Genomic DNA, 9,071 nt, shown 5'->3' with positions numbered 1-9,071 from the left:
GTTGAGATTTTGCACGATGTTCCTTATACTACTTTGCTGTAGCTTCTATAAGCAGGCTCTGTCCTGGTGGTTGGACCCAGAGCAATTTCTCCCCAGGTAAACTCTGCATCTCCTACCTTCCAAACAGTATCCCTTTTCTACATAAAGTTTTGCAGTTTTTGTTCATTACAGATTCTGATTTATTTCTTTGGATTTCAGAATGATTTGATAACTTTCTAGCTGTGTTCAAAGCATGAGACAAGCTTAGGGTCTCCCTACTCCTCAACCGTCTTAACTCCTGCCTCCATCACCATACATAGTTATATTTTTTTCTAGTGATAAGAATTGTTAAGAGGTACTTCTAGCAACTTTCAAGTATGCAATACACTATTAACTATATTAAATATCCTTATGGCATTATTTTATAACTGGGCGTTAGTACCTTTTTACCCCATTAACCGATTTTGATCATTTTTCTATCCCTACGTCTGGAAACCACCAGTCCATTCTCTATACTTTTGAGCTCTATTTTTTAAGCTTCCACATATAGGTATTTCTCATGGTATTTGTCTTTCACTGTCTGACTTATTGTACTTAGAATAATTCCCATAAGACCCATCCATCCATTTTCTAAAAGGCAGGATTTTTTTTGACTCAATAATAGTCCCTTCATATTTGTCCCACATTTTCTTTGTCCATGTATCTATTTGATGGACCCAAGGTGTTTTCATATTTTGGCTACTGTAAATAATGCTGCAATGCACATGTAGATACATATATATTTTTTAGTGTTTATATAATTTCTCGATATATACTCAGAAATGAAATTGCTAGATCATGTCTTAGTTGTATTTTTAGTTTTTTAAAGAAACCTTTACACTGTTTCCCATAGTGGCTGCATGAATTTACATTCCCACCAATAGTACACTAGTGTTTCCTTTTTTTTCTATACACATGCAAACTCTTTTTTTTATTATTTCTTGGTTTATAATAATAGCCATTCTAATCCATATGAGATAATGGCTCCTTGTTTTCATTTGCATTTCTTTGATAATTCCTGGGGTTGGCCACCTTGATATTTACCTCTTTTGCCATCTGCAGGTCTTCTCTTTATAGCTATCTATTCAGATTTTCTGCTCATATTTTATTTGAAATTTTTGAGATTTAATTTTTAGAAGGACAACATGCAAGCAGGGGAGGGGGCAGTGGAAGGGAGATAGACAATTCCAAGAAGGCTCCACACTCACCCCGGAGCCTGATGCAGGGCTTGACCCCACAACCCTGGATCATGACCTGAGCCAAAAATCAAAAGTTGGATACTCAAATGACTGAACCACCCAGGTGCCCCAATCAGCCCATATTTTAAAGAAATTGTTTTTTTCTTTGTTATGAAGGTATATACATTAAAGAGTAAACCCCAATCAAATAAATAATTTATGACTATTTTCTCACATTCAGTAAGTTGCCTTTTCACTTTGTTTTTGGTAAATAGATACGTTTCAATCATAATATCAGAGTTATGTGTACCATTTTAATAACCGCAACTTCCTATAAAGATAGCACTAAAAACAAAGAATAGAAGCTTGAATTTCTCTAGAGCACCGCCAATCCACTAAAGATGTATGGCTTATAAAACAATGTCCACAGCTCCCCCCCCAAAATTTCCATACTTTATCCACTTCTTGTGGATTAAGGTATTTTGACTGAAGGTCAATCAAATATGACTAGGCAATATGTTATTGAGAAGAACAACCTGGGCACTATGTTGAGCAGGGATTCACTCATACAGAAAGTGTAGTAATGATTATGAATATCAGTGACACTCAGAACCACCTGAAGGAAGCTGAACTTACCATGGCCAAAATAATATCTGATCAAACCTGATGGAGAAAATTTCTCATTCATTAGATTGGATGAAATTATTTCAATGTAGTCAGTACACTGAGATGATATAACTCAGGTCAAATGACAGTTTCTAACATATAATTAATAATTGTATCATTCAAATATCCTCCACCAATTTAAACCCATATTTGCCATGCAGCTACCACATCATTTCTTTCTTTCTTTTCCTTACAGCACCATTCCTGAAACTCACTGCACTTCTTGTCTCCATTTTTGCTCTATTTATTCTCTTAAAGGTAGGGTGAGTTTGGTTTCCTCCCAAACTCCACTCTAGCTTCTAAATTTAATATCAGATCCCAGATCCAGCTTTCTACCCCACTTAAACCACACACCTGATGCTTCTTCTCTGGATGATTCTCATCACAAGCTGTCTGGGACCCCACTCTCAGCCGTCTTCATTCCCTGGAAGACACTTCAAATTTAACAAGTCCAGAATTTACAATCTGAATTACTTTGTTCCAAATTTCTCCCATTGTCCTCTCCATCTCTGCTAATTAAAAATTCACCTCTAGTTTCCAAGATCAAACTCCTTGGAACTTTTTTGGCTCCTCTCTTTTGCTTACAGCTTGTCCTTTGTTGACATAATTGTCCGATCTACCAGAGAAGACCATAACTAAAACACTTTCACTGACTTCCTAGCAACATCCCAGACCCTGTGACCACCATTTCCATTTAATTTTTCATTAGCATCTTTTTCCCCCGTGTTGTTTTTTAAATATTTATTTTTGAGAGAGAGAGAGAGAGAGAGAGAGAGAGAGACAGAATGTGAGCAGGGGAGGAGCAGAAAGAGAGGGAATCCGAAACAGGCTCCAGGCTCTGATTTGTCAGCACAGAGCCCTACGGGGGGCTGAACTCACAAACAGTGAGATCATGACGTGAGCCAAAGCCGGACGCTCAACTGACTGAGCCACCCAGGCGCCCCCAAAGTACTATCTGTGTATGTTTTGTTTGTTTTAGTTTATTTTGTTTTATATACAAGTTAGTTAACATACACTGCAGTCTTGGCTTCAGGAGTAGAACCCAGTGATTCATCTCTTATTTATGACACCCAATCGTAATCCCGAAAAAATGCCCTCCTTAATGCCCATCAACCATTTAACTTACCCTGTGCCCCCTTCCAGCAATCCTCCATTTGTTGTCTGGATTTAAGAGTCTCTTAGGGTTTACCTCCCTCTCTGCCTTTATCTTGTTTTCCTGTTCCTGCCCTTATGTTCACCTGTTGAGTCTCTCAAGTTCCACATATGAGGAAATCATATGATATCTGTGTTTCTCTGACTGACTTATTTGGCTTGTTGCAAATGGCAAGATTTCATTCTTTTTCATCATGGAGTATATACCCACTGTGTATATGTACCACATATTTTTTATCCATTCATAAGTTGATGGACATTTGGTTTCTTTTCATAATTTGGTTATTGTTGATAATGCTGCCATAAACTTTGGGATATATGTGCTCCTTCAAATCAGCACTTTTTTATTCTTTGGATCACTTCTTAGTAGTGCAATTGACAGTGTTGCAGAGTTCTATTTTTTATTTTTTGAGGAACTCCCACCCTGTTTTCCATAAGGGCTACACCGGTTTGCATTCACACCAACAGTGCAAGATAGTTCCCCTTTCTACGTCCTTGCCCACATCTGTTATTGTCTGAATTGTTAATTTTAGCCATTCTGAGAGGTGTGACATGGTATCTCATCATGGTTTTGATTAATATTTTCCTGATGATGAGTGTTGTTGAGCATCTTTTCACGTGTTTGTAAGCCATATGATGTCTTCTTTGGAAGTGTATATACATGACTTCTGCCCATTTCTGCACTGGGTTATTTACTATTGTGTGTGTGTGTGTGTGTGTGTGTGTGTGTGTGTGTGTGTGAGTTTTGTAGGCTCTTTATGGATGTTGGATACCAACCCTTTATCTGATATGTCATTTTCAAATATCTTCTCCCATTCTATTGGTTGCATTTTAATTTTGCTGATTTTTTAAATTTTTTGTGAGAAGTTTTTAACTTGATGAGGCCCCAATTGTTCACTTTTGCTTTAATTTCTCTGGCCTCTGGAGACATGTTAGTTAACAAGTTTCTGTGGCCTAGGTGAAAGACGTTGCTGCCTGTTTTCTCCTATAGGATTTTGAAGGTTTCCTGTCTCACATTTAGGTCTTCCTCCATTCTGAAGGTATTTTTGTATATGGTGTAAGAAGGTAGTCCAGCTTCATTGTACAGCATGTTGCTTTCCAGTTCACCCAGCACCATTTGATAAAGAAAGTATATTATTTTTTTCCATTGGATGATCTTTCCTGCTTTGTTGAAGATTCACTAGCTATATGTGTGTGTGTCAATTTCTGGGTTCTCTAGTCTATTTCATTGATCTATGTGTGTGTTTTGTGCCAATATCATACTGTCGTTATTATTGCAGCTTTGTTATATAGGTTAAAGGTCAGGATTGTGATGCGCCCAGGCTTCGTTTTCTTTTTAAACATTACTTTGCAAATTCAGGGTCTTTTGTGTCTCCACACAAATTTTAGAACTGTTGCTCTAGCTCTGTGAAGAATGCTGGTGTTATTTTGATAGGAATTTCACTGAATGTGTAGATTGCTTTCGGTAGTATCTACATTTGAACAATATTCCTTGTTCCAATCCATAATCATGGAATGTTTTCCCGTTTTTTGTGTGTCTTCTTCAATTTATTTCATAAGCTTTCTATACTGTTTAGCATACAGATCTTTTAACTCTTTGCTTAGGTTTATTCCTGGGTATTCTACGGGTTTGGGTGCCATTGTAAATAGTATTGATTTCTCAATATTTCTTTCTGTTGCTTCACTATTGGTATATAGAAATTCAACTGATTTCTATACATTGATTTTATATCTTGCGACTTTGCTGAATTCATGTATCAGCTCTAGCAGTTTTTTGGTGGAGTCTTTTAACTTTTTATGTTATCTGCGAGGAATGGAAGTTTGACTCACTAACATCGTTTACTGAACTTCCAGATTCCACCCCACTCTGCATTCTGATCTTTCAACCCAGCAGCCACAGTGACACTGTCACAATGTCAGGTTGCCTAAGTCATTCCTTTGGTCAAGACCCTCCACTGGCTTCTAATCTCATAGTAAATTTTTTTCATCCTTTTTTCCCACCTGCAAGTCCCTAAGGGCCCTGATCTTTTCTTCAGCTGATGCTTATTTCATGAGCATTCTGTACTACACTACATGTGAGGACTTAAAAATTACTTCTCCCTTCCAGGTGCAATTGACACTGCAGGTGTTTGCACCTTTTCCACCTGCCTGAGATTTTTCTTCCAGATTCCCACAGCACTCATGCCCTTACTTCTTGAGGTTGTTCCCTCCAAAGTCTCCTTCCTATCGAGAACTTCCTTAGTCCTGTCTTCTCAACTGTTTTACCTGCCTTATACTTCATTCTCTCTTTTTTATGTATGTTGCCCTCTTTTAATTATCTCTCTAAGAATGACATAGGTTTTTACATGTTTACTTAATGTCTTACTTAGTGTTCATATGTTACAGTGGTAGCATAAGCATCATTACATTAGTAAATGTTGTCTTTTTTATTCCAAGTTGCATTATCAGCTTATACAACTGTCCCTTGAGGTCTGGATGAGAAGGAAGTTCTTAATTGTCATCTGAAAATAGAAGCTAATGGGGAACATGTGTGCAGACCACTAGAAAGTACTTGAACCTATGGGGTGCATTAAGGAAATGTGACACACTATTCTATTCATCTGGAGTAAGAGTTATTGTTTAAAATTTTGTTGACAAGAACTGAGACAATATAACCTACCAGGGCAAGGTGACATAGGAAAACAAATTCATCCATGGGAAAGTTTGGAACCCAGAAGCTTCTCCTTCTTTGTTATACTCCTAAAAATAAGTTCAGTTTTTCTTTTGGTGGCTCCTATGTCTAACCATCCAAACACCAGGTCTTGTTTAGCTTCTATAGATGACATGATAATTATGGAGATGAGCTACTGAATCCCGCCTTAAAACTATCTTAAATAGGCCTCTGCTTATATACACGAATGCACTGCAATGACAGTCAAGTAAGTATGCATTTCTCAGTTTTATTAAATTTGAATGTTCAAAACTCAAGAGGAGGGTGAGATAAGGAAAGTGTTTTCTTTTTTTTTAAACGTTTATTTATTTTTGAGACAGAGAGAGACAGAGCATGAACGGGGGAGGGCCAGAGAGAGAGGGAGACACAGAATCCGAAACAGGCTCCAGGCTCCGAGCTGTCAGCACAGAGCCCGACGCGGGGCTCGAACTCACAGACCGTGAGATCATGACCTGAGTCGAAGTCAGATGCTTAACCGACTGAGCCACCCAGGTGCCCCAAGGAAAGTGTTTTCAATAAGATGTTAAAGGAATCTAATTCACATATTCAAACTCTTAGTAAGTCATAACAAATGCAGTAGATGTTTCAGAGAAAAAAGACAATTTTTGTAAATCTTATGAGACAATAAATTTATAGATTTTTGAAAACACCTTTCAAAAATTTGTGGTATTTTATTTGAATTCAAATTACACTTCTCTTTTTATTATTTTACTATTTTTCACGATGTCACTACTATATGCTTTTAGTAAAACATCTTTGATCTTAAAAAAATATAGTGTTTATTTTTGGGAGAGAGACAGAGAGTGAGCAGGGGGTGGGCAGGGAGAGGAAGAAACAGCATCCAAATCAGGCTCCAGGCTCTGTACGGTCCACACAGAGCCTGACGCGAGGCTCAATCCCATGAATCATAAGATTATGACCTGAGCCAAAGTCAGACACCCAACCGACTGAGCGACGCAGGCACCCCAGTACTTTTATCTTCAAAAGAGAAGTTGTTTGAACTAATTTAGAATATTTTAATTATATGTCTTTCCTCTTTTAAGCTTGTGGTTACTTTGGTGTGTGTGTGTGTGTGTGTGTGTGTGTGTGATATATATATATATATATACACACATATATATATAATTTTTTAATGTTTATCCATTGGAGAGAGAGTGTAAGTGGGGAAGAGGCATAGAGAGAGGGGCACACAGAATTGGATGCAGTCTACAGGCTGTCAACTAGCAACACAGGGCCTGACCTAGGGCTCGAACTCACGTACTGCAAGATCATGACCTGAGCTGAAGCCAGATGCTTAACCAACTGAGCCAACCTGATGCCCCAAGAATGGACCACTTTCTTTGGCCACATACACAAATATAAACTCATAAGATATTAAATATCAAAAGTAGTTAAAATGGCAGAGTAGTAGGGTCCCTGGACTTCCTTTCTCCCTTGTACATAGTACACAGTTATATCAGCTACAAATCATTTTGAACATCTAGGAAATCGATCTGAGAATTAAGAAAACATTATACATAATCTGAGGGAGAGAAGTGGCAGGTATTCTGTGTGGAGACATAAATTGAGGGAGAGAAAGCCTCAGTGTCAGAGAGGGGAGAGAACTCTTTGTAGAAAGGAGAAAGACAGAGGGGGAGAGAGAGTACTGCATTGGGTTCACATAAGAAAAGGACTCCTCCCAAATCATTTAACTGGGGAATCGGGAGGAATTTTCTATTGCAAATTTTTGCAAACAGTGGAGCTCCAATTATGAGCTTTTGTAAGTGCGTGTCACTTTCCAGAGTCAAACCTGGTGGGATGTGATGCTACTGGGGATTGGGCAGAGGCCCAGAGCAGAAAGCATGGCATGGGGAAATCCTGGTTCATACTGGCTGAGAATATTCCCCTTCCTGGAGTACGGTTGGAAGAGGCTATATAGCTTCTTAAGAACAAAAGACGCTCTGGTACCTTTGAGCAACTGTTCAACAACAAAGACTGAGTCCCACACATTGGGTGCATAACCTGGTCACAGATTTCTCTGTGGTTCACCATAAACTCCAGGCCCTTGTTCGGGGATGCGATTGTTTTTCCGGCACAGAAGGGCACCAGGTGTAGTGCTGAGAGGCTCTCCTCCAGAGGAGGGGATTGGGTCCACAGCTTGCTGAGTCCTGTAAGATTTGGAGTTTTTTTTTTTTTTTTTAATTTTTTTTCAACGTTTTTTATTTATTTTTGGGACAGAGAGAGACAGAGCATGAACGGGGGAGGGGCAGAGAGAGAGGGAGACACAGAATCGGAAACAGGCTCCAGGCTCCGAGCCATCAGCCCAGAGCCTGACGCGGGGCTCGAACTCACGGACCGCGAGATCGTGACCTGGCTGAAGTCGGATGCTTAACCAACTGCGCCACCCAGGCGCCCCAAGATTTGGAGTTTTTAATACCAGCTATGCACCAGAGATAAAACACAGGAGAGCTGTGATGCTGAGCATGTCAATGTCGAGGCAGAGATGAGTTGAGGGCAGATATATGATGGAAGCCTGAGGCACAGAAGAGGAGATTGCTTTTCTGTTAGGGCTCCCTCAACAACAGCAGGTGTGAGATCTCCCACCTGGGACAGACGACCAGGGCAATGCCATCTTCCCTCTTCACCCACTGCCCAGTTGCAAGGTCAGAATTCGGAGAGCAATGCAATACCCCTAGTGGAGGCTGGGGCTGCTCATATCAGCCACCCTCTACTCACCCACCACCCCCACGCCCTGTGGGGCCTCTTTACCAGGACAGTTCTGCCAGCAGACATTTCCCACAGAGAACCAACACAGCCCTCCCTGCCTTGGATACACCAAGTCTACTGCTCACAGAATGCTCCAAATTATCAGCTCTAGTGTGGTGGAAATAGCACCAGCGGTTTTTTCTTTTCTTTTCTTTTCTTTTCTTTTCTTTTCTCGTTTGTTTTTTTTTTCTTTTCTTTTCCCTTTCTCCTTTCCTTTCTTTTCCTTTCCTTTCCTTTCCTTTGCTTTCCCTTCCTTTAATTTCCCTTCCTTTCCTTTCTGTTCCCTTCCCATCCGTTCCCTTCGTTTCCCTTCCCTACCTTCCCTTCCCTTCCTTTCCATTTCTTTCCTTCCTTTCCTTTCCTTTCCTTTCCTTTTCTTTCCTTTCCTTTCCCTTCCCTTCCCTTCCGGTTCTGTTCCATTCCATTCCTTTCCTTTCCATTCCTTTCCTTTCCTTTTTTCCTTTTCCTTTGAGATGCTGCAAAGTTAGTCCTAAGAAGAAAATACATTGTAATCGACTCCTATCTCAAGGAACAAGAAAAATCAGTAGAACAGATCAATGAACCAAAGAGTTGTTTTTTTTTCTTTTTGAAAAAATGAACAA

The sequence above is a fragment of the Panthera onca genome, chromosome Y, assembly GCF_046562875.1.
Source record: "Panthera onca isolate mPanOnc1 chromosome Y, mPanOnc1 haplotype 2, whole genome shotgun sequence".
NCBI classification, from domain to species: domain Eukaryota; kingdom Metazoa; phylum Chordata; class Mammalia; order Carnivora; family Felidae; genus Panthera; species Panthera onca.
Note: the sequence above shows the minus strand (reverse complement) of the source record.